Source organism: Salarias fasciatus, chromosome 11 (genome assembly GCF_902148845.1).
Source record: "Salarias fasciatus chromosome 11, fSalaFa1.1, whole genome shotgun sequence".
Taxonomy (NCBI): domain Eukaryota; kingdom Metazoa; phylum Chordata; class Actinopteri; order Blenniiformes; family Blenniidae; genus Salarias; species Salarias fasciatus.
The window spans coordinates 12,949,140-12,961,668 of NC_043755.1; the positions used below are offsets into that span (position 1 = coordinate 12,949,140).

A 12,529-nucleotide genomic window follows, 5' to 3' on the forward strand; every position below is an offset into this window, starting at 1 on the left:
AAGACAAATGCTTTAATGAAACAGATTTGAGGTCCATCAAAACTCGTCACGCTTCAAAAACTATTACTGAGAAAAAAAACGCTTTCGTTTTGCAGATTTCATATGCGGAATGCAACCAAGTTCAAGAGCAACCAGCATGTCACTGTCCGCTGTGATCACATGTAACCAGTTACACCTTTTTTTTCCCCATGAACTATTGTCATTTTAGAAAACAACGTCAAACGCTCCCAGGCAGAAAACCAACTGGTGAAGCACTGACTGGATCTGCCAGCTGGGAGAGTGGCCCCCTTCAAATTAATTGATTCCAATTGCGAGACAATAAAATGCGATGATGCTCAAACGCCGCACGCCAAGACGACTAAACTTATTAAAAATAATGATTGTTGAATGACTTCACACCACAGGTGAATTTGAGCACTGTAGCATTGTGGGTATAATAAAAACCGAACTACGCTGCGAACTGTGATGTAATTTGTCCACCAGTAATATTCACAGCGCTGTACAATCAAAGCCCAAGCGGGAACCTTCCTCGCCGTTGGACGGCGTTTGAGGGCTGCCAGCTGCATTGTAACGGACTGCTTCATTACTGCATTTTAAATTAGGTGCACATCCAAACAAATCCATTTACTTTCACGACGTTGTAAACAAGATGTGTTGCTGACCATTCCTCGGCGACAGTTGCTGATGTTCTATCGACCTTCCGCTTCTGCGTGCCAGGCAGCAGAGCACGAACTAAACTTGCGCATGAAACTAAATGTCTCCTTTTCTTACGCCATCTTGTTTTCTGTTTTTTCTTTTCTTTTTTTTTTTTTAATAGCTCCGGGTTTTAAGCCATTTGTGTGGCTGAAAATCTACTTGACACTAAGGCAGGTAACTAATGCCTGTAGACGGCCAAATGTGGAAATACCGAAACTGTTTCAGTGACACCGAAGAAGAAGGTGCCGTATTTACGGCTTCAATAGTGTTTCCAATTACAGCACTGTGAACTGTGTAGTAAATAAGTGCCCCTTTTTTGCAGGTACTGCTCAGTGTTTGCCAAAGCACTACTTGAAAAAAAAAAAAAAAACCACTTGGTGCGGAAAATAATTTTTTGTAATATGGGAAACTACTTAAAACACAACCTTGTTAGAGGCTTAATCGCAACAGACGACTGTGCTGAATTTGCATGCTCTTGTGGTTAAATTGAACGTGAAAGCAGCTTGTGTATCACAAGGACTATCTTTGTTAGTGTTTTTAAAAAAGCAACAGCAAACACGGGGCGGAGTGGTAGCACACTAATCTGAGCTTTGTCTAACCCAATGCAATTAGTCAGAAATTTAAACGGCTAAAACAATGAGACACACAAAATAAAGTGGTTAAAATATAAATATTAAAAACACCATACATTTTGCAGGGACCAAACACTACTAAGAGGGCACAGAAGAGTCAAGAAAGACATTAAGACAAGAGTCTGTTCTAGAAAATACAAAGCAACAGAATGTTTATAGTTACAACCAATTAAAACATTAAAAGCAACTTCAGACTGTGGACTTTTATATGCTTGTGCTGAAACGTCTCAAAGTTCACATGAAAGTGACTTGACTTTTTTTGCTAATGTCCTCAAAAGACACAGGTGTGAGATCTTGGCCTTTCCCTTTAGTCTTGGTGTTATCTAATGTAACATGTGACAAGTCTCTCTCTCTCTCTCTACCTTTTCAACAAGAGGACAGGGTCAGACAGCCCACAATGCTTTGTCCGTGTGTGGTGTGTATTTCCAGTGAACCACATTTTGAAATCCAGCTGGCGAGTCTTTAACATTGCCCTCCTTACCCAAAGTCTGGGGCAGAGGATCCATGGGGGAACTAATTACTGGATGACCAGAGAAGAAAAGAACAGAACAATCAATGCCTGCGGAGAACATGCTCTCTCAGACGTTGAAGCCCTGACCCGTAATGCTTACTGGAGAAACGGAACAAATGAACCCTGAATTCATTTGGATATGAATGAAAAAGTTGTGAAACTTTTTGTTATATGTTTCTGTTTCAACATGGGGCTGAAGCGGGAGACAAAGGATGTGCTGCCATGGCAACATGGGACACAGAAAAAGATCACGCATGCAATGTTAAAAAATATATGATCAGTTTTTAATCAAGCTGAAGTCATGAGAACATAAAATATATATGAGCACAAGAGTTAAAGCACACTCTGAACTAAACTAAAGCCTTCCTGAGATTGAACTGTTGTCATTTTGGCACAGACTAAAGGGATGAGGACATCAAGGGGTGAGTCTACATGAGGGGAAGATATTTCGTCTAAGGCTGGCAGCAACAGGGATTAGGTGGTGACGGTGTTGGCAGGGCTGGTCGGAAGTCTTTGCTCTTAACGTCTGTTATGTCTTCGGTCTGCGATGTGAAAAATATGAACACGCACAATCTTCAAACGGGTATGAACGAGTGCAGCATCCCAGGAAATGTGTTGAAACGCCATAAAACAATTCATGATTATCTATAACTGAAAAAAAGGTTCCAGATTTGAGTGACTTGTTCATTCTGTCCTGAAACTGCACACTGAGGGACAATACAAAAATGATTTGACAATTACAGATGAATGAAGAAGCAAATAAACATTAAGGGGATTATTATTATATCATTGTTCACTCAATTGTCTTTCATCTTATCTGGCTCGTTTGATGCTGTACATATTTTCCCTTTTCTTAACATGAAACCGGATATTTTGACATCATGACAGGAATCTTTGGATTAAACCAGGAAACATACTGTGACCCAAGTATGTGCACAAACAAAAAGCCAACAAAGACATCTCCATCATCTGGCATTCACTGTGGTCTGTTGCTTTGGCAACGGGAGCATCAGGTGAATGGCTGGAAAATGTCATTAACAGATAAACAACACAAGGCATGCTGTCTCCAAAGGACACAAGGAACTTGCGACTAAGACACCATGCAGGTCTCATTTGAAAAGCACTGGTGGAGATTATATGATAAAAGAAAAAAAAAACAGGAAAAAGAAAATCTCACTTTAAATTGTAATCTCCCTTTGGGAGGTATACACCAGACCTGAGATAGAGTTCACTTTATAACTGCAGCTTGGAAAGGTGGTTTCAGTGTCACCACTAGAATAAAAGCTAAAATTATTTCTTTAAAAAAAAAAGAAAAAAAAAAGACAGCATCGTCATCCCTGAGTTTTTTTTTTTTTCTTTTTGATAGAAATTATGGATATTTTACAAATGTGTCAATAATTCAGAACATCCTGGAGCAAAATTTATTTTATCTGATTAGTGCACATAGTGTTCTTTTCATTTTTGTTACAAACACTCAGCTGTATGAGCTGTATTCAGTTTTTTTTATTGCATGGTGTATTTCTAAAACTACATTACACATGATGAAGACTGAAATATAAGAAGATGATAGTTTAGAAAGAGAAAACAAGGCCAGCAGAAGCACTATGTGTAAGTCCTGTTAAGCGAGGCATCGAGATGGAGGAGGCACGTCAGAGGCCGAATAAAGTCAGAGACAAATTGTGTTAAAACTCTTTGATAGGTTTGATCAAAGCCTGTTCGAAAACAAAAACAACAGCGCTGATATCTTCACAGCATCAGCACATGCAGTACGCATGAGAAACTTTCTCAACTCAGAAGCTTGCAGAGAAAAAAACTGATCAGAGACTTTTTTTGCAAACACACTTGAAAAAGAAATGTTTTCCACATGCACAAACTGCAGAGGAGCGGCGCCGAGAGGTACCAGGTGTTCCACGTCTACGAAGGGCTCAGTGTCAGTCAAAGATGTCACTGTGGGTCTGGGCGACGTTCGTCTGAGCAGCCGCAGCGCCCCCTGTTTATGGATCGCAGAAACACCGGCGGCGAAAGAAAGACTGTGCGCGACTGGGAACAGAGTGCCAATAATTGCCCGGACAGATGCAGCCTTTCCTTCCACCTGAACACTCTACATCAGCCCTCAAGGTAGCTGTCAGACATTGCTGCCATCTGATTAGTGTGTCACTGTAGCTACGTGCCATAGCCGGAGAAGAGAAAGGAATGATGCTCTTCAATTTATCAGACTCGCTCTCTGCCTGCCTCCATCTGGCCCTCCCTCTGCGTTACTCCGGCTCTCCGCTCTCTGTGTGTCTCTCATTGCACGAGGCTGTTTATTCCCCGTTACCTTGCACTTTCTTGTCTCGCTGGTTCAGTCGGTGTCGCTTTGCCTTTTTTGTGTTTCTTTGTCCGTCTCTGCCCACCTCTCCCTTTCTTGCGAGGCTGCTCTTAAACGCGATGTGAGAGACGAGAGAACAAAAGGAGGCCGAGCAGGGTAGAGACCTCAAGTGTTTTGAGTGATCTGAAGTAAGCAACAATTAAGGTGAACTGAATGTCTTTGGCTTGTTGTTGTGAAATAAAGCCTGTTACTCAGGTGAACAATGGCCCTCCTGCTGGCTGCCTCTGATACAAAGAAAGAAAAAACAGCAGGGGATGATTAATAGACTTACTTCGTACCGACATGTCCTAAATCATTACAGAAGCTCCAGACACTGACATTTCATTTTAATAACTGCAGTACTAAAAGGTCAAATCATCCTATTAATTGATTTTTCTTTCTTCCCCGAGAGTAAAGACATTTTTAAGCTTATTTCTTGAATTGCAAATGTGATATGGACAGAGTCTAGCGTGCTGTACTGTCGAGTTTTTTTTTTTTTTTTTTTTACAGTATCAGTGTTGTATCTACAGTATCTGACATTTACAAGTAATTCCCATGAGAACAAAAGACTTGGAGTCAAGTGCAGCAAAGAAAAAAATTGAAATAAACTTTTTCATCAAATTACTTAAATATCCTAAGCTGTACATAAATAGTTCAGTTCCAGAAAATCTTTGCTTTCACACAGCAGCTGTAGTCCTTGACAGTTTTTTTTTTTGCTGCACAACCTTGAAAAATCCAAAGTTGCACTTCGACTCAAATTAGCACACTAGAGCTTCACTTTGAAATGAGCAAGTTCTCATTGAAACTTCATTTGGGACTGAGTAATAGCTGGAAAAGCTGGTACACCTGGTACGCTTCACTCCAGAGTTGTTTTTACCCCAAATGTTCTTGGAGTCTTTGAATCACATTTGTCAAACTCCAAAAAAAAAAAGACTGTCACATGCCTTTTAGCTCCAGCCACACAGCTCAAACCTTCTCTGCGGCTGAAATGGTCTTCTCATCCTTCGGGTTTGTGCGAGATTTCGTCAGCTGTGAAATACAACTACCGCTGATGTGTTCACCACCTTTTTGACAACTAGATTAACCACCTCGAACAGGAAGCCAAAGGGAGCGAGACTCCTGATGGGTTCTGACTTACAGGTTCCATTCATCATGATCATCGTCCTCTTGGTAAAGCTCAAAGCTGTAGTTTGCTCCTTTAAGGTGGATGCATACTCAAACAACTGACCATCAACCGAGCCCACTTTGAATTTCTGACCAAACAAACAATAATTGCTAAACATCGCATAGAAAAAAAATTCTATCCAGGTGATGCACCACAAATAAGTTGCAAAAACTGCCAAACCAGGGTATCAAGAAAATACTTTGCTCCTTTTTAGTGCTAGTTCATGTCGGTATTCACATTTTTACCCGTGCACACTGTGTTGAGAGATTATAAATTTAATCACCAAAACAAGGAAAACTATCTTTTCTTTCTGTTGTTGTCTGTAGTTTTTTTTTTTTTTTTTTTTAATGGACCTAAGAGTCTGCAATAAAGATTGATGATATGAACATTTTTACCGATGTAAAACAGGGAACTGCAACTCATTAAACCCATGCAACATACTGCATCGCAACGGTAGCCCCAGTTGTTCTTGTGCCCCCGCCTTGTGACAATAAGTTGCCCACACTTGAGACCTACTCGGAAGCAGTATTGACAGGTCATCTGTCCGATATCTGGACTGACAAACCAAAACATTTGCAATCCTTGATAAGCTGGTTATCAACTCAGCAATTCAGCCCAGGCTTCTCTGATGTTGATCAGTGCGCGTTCACATAAAAGGGGCTGTGTGTCTGACCAATCGCAAAAACGGAGAAACCCTGCAACAGACTTATTTTATGGAGAAGCAAACAATTATTCTAAAAAAAGATAAGAATTCAAAGATCATTCAGGTCAAAGAGCAACACTGCTGCTGCAGCAAAAGCCTGGAAGAAATGCTGGCAGAAAACTGCTTATTCGTTGATGTGTAATCTCCTGAGATTATACAAAATTAGTATTAATAGATATAAATTCATACACTGACAACACTGTGATCACTCAATTTCCCTTCATTACAGCACATACAGTTCAGGCAGTTCTCCCCTAGTAGCCTTCCTTTCATTTTGGTCATGCTCATGCTGGATCTCTTATCCACAACATACCCTGCTGCAGGGCAGGTTAGCCATTCAGCATAAGTTAACAGGGTGATTTATCTTGGGAAGACGTGAACTAGTGTCACAGAACGGAAAACCCAGGGTTAATCCATGAAGCTACCACGATAAGAGAAAATCCCGCTTTGTCGTACAGGCTACTGGTGTAGTCCCTTACCTTGACACCTCACGACAATTTTATGAAAGAGGTCCATGTCTACTTTTCATCCTGCAATGCAGTACAGTTTAAGGGCACTCATATGTCACGAATAACTACACTTTGTCGATTCATCTCTAAGCTATGCCCAATAAAACCTGCATACATCAATTGTCCTTTATGCTCAGTGAAGGAGAATAAAGGAGTTGCAATACTATATAAATTCAAAACAGGCCACTCAGGTTGGTTGTGACATACATTTAAAGTGATTTATATCGGATATGAGTAATGGATCCTTAAAAAAAATAAATAAAAAGAATAAAAACCAAAGGAGTCAATTTATTAATACTGCAGCGATGCAGTTGAAACAAAAAGCACCATGGAACTTAAAAACTCCAACGCAGTCTATTCTCTGGTCAAAAATGGAAACTGCAGGGGTAGAGGTGGGAATATAGAACAAAACATTAACATACAACTCACAAAAACAGGAATATAACATACACTATAAACTTGGCATGTGAAATTAATGTAACCTTCTCCAAATGTCTGAATGCAGACAACTGTTCAATGTTCCAGTACGTTTCTGCACAACTTGCTGTTCTTTAACAACAAAATTCAGAGGTGAATTCTTCTTAAATGCTCTACCTCCATGATATATATATATATATATATATATATATATATATATATATATATAAATATTTGTTTGCCCCAACCCTGACACCAGTCGTTTAAACAAAGAATGAAATACAGGAATGGATGAGACATGAGACTATATCACCAAAAATATCAATGCACAATCTGACATTCGAAAGATTTTACAATTTGCCAAAAAAAAATTGAATGAAAATGTCTCATGTTAAATTTGAATAATTTGACCTCCATAGTTAACATCTGAAACTTTGGTCAAGTGTTCCAAATGTATGTCTTCCCACCTAAAACCCTCTGAATAGGGAGAAGCCAGGAGGGTTTAGAGGAATAAAACATTAAATCTAAGCATCTGGCTGAGTCCTTAGCCTCTGTATTTCTGTATTAATCTCTTCTCAATCAAAGAAAAAAAAATTAACCTATACAATTCATGAAACAAATGTAATTTAAACTGACCACTTTCGAAAAGCCTTTATTCATTAAAATCTTTCAGACAGACAGAGGAAGCAGGCAGCTGAGGCTGGGTTGATGAAAATGTTATATTGTATAAGATTTTATTAATGAAATTATAGATCCTAACTTATAATTATTTCTTGTAAATGTTACTGCCATTATTCCATCAAGTACTACAGCACAGGGGGTAACAGTGTGGAAACAACGAACCACAGGTAAGGGACTGCAGAATTCTAACCTTCTGAAGCTACAGCAGAAAATCACATTTCATAAACTTTGAGGTGCAGCTGGATGTTTTTGAAAAGAAGCATAGCTCCAACAGAGGGAAATAGACATTGAACCTGAATACACAATATTGATGGATTGCTTTGCAAACTAATAATTTTTAACAAAATTACATTATGCGCACACACACATACGCACGCAATCATGCACGCGTGCGTACACATTTTAAATGGGGCATCAGTAAATCAGAATATCAGCAATTGGCTCTCACTTGTGTGACTGAAAGCTCCAGAGGGAAATTAAGCCGTGCATATACTGTATGCCTGTTTCAACATTTGACATTCAATGTGACATTTACATTCACATTTGAAAACAGACCTTGACACAGCGAGGCTGGTTCCACTCTGAAAATAAAACTATTGGTGAAAAGGATAATTAAAAAAACCAGCGTGAACTATGACTTTTGCAAAGACAAGCACACACCCACACCCACTCAGCATGTGACTCAGTGCAACCACAATATAAAAAAAAATAATAACAATTCCATCAATACTGAAGTTTAGACATGATTAGAGTTATAGTCCTTTGAAGTCCCACCTACCCAGAACTGGATGGCCTCAAATGAAGTTAACCAACACCATTTTAACGCCACAATTTTAAAATGTTGTACATCTTCCGATAGTAAATTGTTGAAAGCCGTTCACACAGAGACATGAGTGGATGCTTTGTATCTTTCCCACGGATGCTCTTTTCAAGTCTACGGGATCTTTGTCATATTCTCATCTTCCGCATGTTGACAGCTGAATTGAGAACCTTCACCTTTGAAAGATTCATAGTAAATAATGGAAGGCATAAACCAAAGTGAGCGGCAGTAGAACTGGTCTGAGGTTAATGTGAAAATACTGTAAGGAAACACTTTTTGGATCGATTTTTCCATCTTCTATGGGGGCTATGTTGAAGTTGTGGCAGAACATTTCCAGAAGGAGAGATTGATGAAAAATTTCTTACTTGCAAAGGAGTCCAAACTCAGTCCTGAAAGGCCGACATCCTGCATGCTTTAGCATTCTCCCAGCTGCAGCACACCTGATTTCAATCAGGGCCCCTTTAGGGACTGAGGCCTGCTGCAGCAGGGAGAGAGCGAAGGAAGGCGGACCTCGAGGACCGGAGGTGGACACCCCTGGTTTAGAGTGTTCAGAGTTTATACCATCCGAACAGAATAATGTCACTTCCTGAACCTTCTTCAGAATAAATACATCTAATTTCAGTTAAAATCAATTATATTTTTTATACCCTCAGGAAAGTTACAAGACTTGCAGATCCTACTCCTTCTTTTTCAGCTTATTGTTGATATAAATTGCTTACATTGTTTATTCTTACCTACTAATTTGACTAAAATAAGCTACAATTAGTGGACATCCAAAATCATGTAAATGTAGCCTGGGCAGCTAACAGTAACGCACAAAAGCAAGTGCAGGGAGACAATTAACCAACATGCGCAACTACTCACACAAATTCACCTGTTGACTTATCAAACAGAACCGTGCATTGATACAGGGAGACAGAGAGCCTGGGGAAAATGGAGGAAGTCCCAGGGAGAACATGAAAGTTCCACACTCAAAGTTCTTGTCATCCAGCAGGCTTGTATTAAAGACATGGCTGTTGGGTACCAGCGATTCCTATTCTAAACAGCCACCATGTCTGAATTTTCAAACTGTTACATCTCTGCAAAGTATTTTTCATTCTGATCATAATGCCTTCGATTTTAAAAGGTCATTTGCATGGCAAGCAATTTCTTGCTTTTAAGCTTGAACTTGATAATAGCAAATTAAAAAAAAAAAAAAGTGTATTTTAAATGTCAGAAACAGATTTGTCTTCCTCTGAGAAAAGCTTGAAAGACATTTACGGGCTTGAGAGTTAATTCTGAGAGATGCTCTTGCCAATGTTCCAAGAGTGAGGCCATTATGTCGGTAGCGGAAAAAAAAAACAAAAAAAAAAAACACATAGTAACAATTGATCAATGCCAATATACTTCGAGAAGTCTTCAAAACAAAAGCTGAGCCTTGTGCAATATGCTCCGCCTTATGAAGGCTATATTTTATATTTACAACTATAAGTATCGTAAATACAGAGAAAAGAGCAAGACCACAACATTCATACCACAAAGCTCCATCACATGGTCACTGAGAGGAAAGCAACATTCTCTCGATGGTGTTTAGTCCTCTAACGTCAAAAAGCAACTCCTGGTGCTTTTGTAAAAATTACTGTAAGGGTACTAGAAAAAAACTCAATACAAAATCCATTAGTGGGTGCACAATTTACAGTTGTCAAGTCTTAAAAAGACTTACTTAAAGTACCAGGAGAGGCTTCTTCTACAAGTGAAAAACTTTCTGAGAGGTCTAGTTAGAAAGTGTAGCCCACGATTTAGCTGCGGACCATCAGAAAGAGATCATTAATGCATGTGCTTCAGCAAAAAAAAAAAGAAAAAAAAAGAAAAAGGGAATACAGCTCAGTTAGGTTACAAATCAAAACTAAGTCGTTATGATCATATATATATATAGCTACATGCCTGACGCAGTAATAACTACAGCAAGGTCTGTTATATGAACAATATTTGTGCAGGGCGATGCTGGAAGAAAAGCCCCTTATTACCCAAACCCGCTTTCTACTATCCTCAACATATAATTTCAGGACAATAATGAGAGCTTCAACCAGAAATATTCAGGCATGAGGGACTGAACATAATGTAAGAGTAGCACCGGGCGGGAGAGACAGGAGAAAAAGAAATCTTCAGAGAGCAAAGAGAATACATAGATCAATGGGGAGACACACTAATCAGGTCCATCATGGCAATGTCGATTCTTTTTCATGTTAAAAATTCATTGTCGCTTTTGTCTGGTTCCCTTCTGAATTCTCTGCGTTAATTAATAAATAGCATTAATAAATGAGAGAACTCTTTAATCTTGATCAAGGTTTCTATTTATAAATATCCTGAAGGAAGAGAAGAAAAGCTGAAAGGAGGGTTGTCTGTCATTATGTTCACTTTCTTATTTATTCCCACTGAAATAACACCTTGGTGCATGAAAAGAAAAAGGGAAGAGAACATGAAATGACTTCCACTGCGAGCATATGGAAATGTGAGTTGTCGCTGGAGGAGAGGGTGGGAAAGTACATGATGCATCTTTCCTGACAAATTTTAATAAAAGGTAAGAAAAACAGTCGAGGTAAAAGGGCTCGTGTCTCCTTATTCCCAGTTATTTTTGTTGAGGAGAGAATTAATTGTAGAAAAGTAGGAGTTCTACGAATGTGCACTCTGGGCCCTGGGGACGCAGCAAAGACTCGTGGAATTATCATTTTCTGGCACCACACAGTGGAGTCCCACAAAATGAGAAAATCCACACGCACATAAACACAAAACTAAAGCTAAAGTGTGACTAAAACAACAGTGCTATTTGGTGACTGAGGCTCAAAATTTTAGCTATTTGCATTTGTTTCATTGCAAAAAACCAGCTTTGCCTCTCCTCCTTTTCCGTGAATGGCTGGATTCGTTCCATGTGAATTTCAAATCTCTGAGACTCTCAGTGGTGCCATTGTTAGTCCTCCCACCACACAGCTGGGGTAGTCCCAGTTCAAGTCTGGGCTTCAGGGCCTTTCTGTGCACAGTTGGAATGTTCTCCCTCCGCGAGAGGGGATTTTCTCTGTCTGCTCCCTCCCAGAGTCCAAAAACACATTCTTTAAGGTTAAACGATGACCTGAAATCGCCCTTAGGTGTGACTGTGATTGTCTTTTTGTTTTGTTTTGTTTTGTTTTCCCAGAGATGGAGGATTCACCGGGTCCAGGATGTATCCTGATTTCACCCAATATCAGCTGCGACTGGCTCCATGACGCGTAATTGATCATCGCAGACATTCATGAGAAATTGCTCTTGAAATATAACTATATTATTAGTATACAGGTAAGTAAACTAACACAAAATGATTAAACTTTTTCAGAATAACTTGCTATGTAGACAGAAATACTTGCTATGTAATTCTTATATGTATAACTTATTTCATAAGCTGCAAATTAAAATAAAAAAAAAACATCTTTGTCAGTTACAAGTTCATCAGCACGTAATATTTGCAATTCAATCAAAACATTAAAATTTCCATTTTACATTCATTCCACATGACTGAAACATTCAAGCCTGTTTCTGTTTTATTCAATATCCATTTAGCTTATAAATCATGAAAGTTATTTGAATAATTCCTATTTTTTAAAGCAAATGCTGTAATTAACAATCATTTTTAAGGCCTGTTATGACTGTGGAAATAACTGATAAAACATTTAGAATTCCAATGATATTCCTACTTTTTGAGATACACCCGTATGATTAAACAGAGCTCCGCTTCATTCTGCAAAGCCATTGCTCCATAGGAAATGAAGTCTGATTCATGATTTTATAGTCAGCAAAATGTATGCACATTTGATTGAGTTAGCTTTGTTTGAATGTCTACAAAATTACATTTAGGAGAGAATTGTAGGATAGTAATTCATGTGTTTGACGACATTTACTGTTTACATTTCCACTTCATCTGCTTTCCTGCACACTGTAGCTGAACATCATCTCTAACAGCCAATGCTTGAACAATCAACTACATAAATTCAAGTCTATATTAGCTAATATAATAGAATAATATAACACTTACAGACAA

At 38.9% G+C, this 12,529-nt stretch overlaps 1 protein-coding gene across 3 annotated transcripts in view; it reads right to left on the bottom strand.

The window, feature by feature from the left end:
* LOC115397239 (CUB and sushi domain-containing protein 3-like) overlaps positions 1–12,529 on the bottom strand; it is a 228,627-nt gene that overhangs the window by 191,253 nt on the left and 24,845 nt on the right. The gene's annotated exons all lie outside the window — the stretch shown is intronic.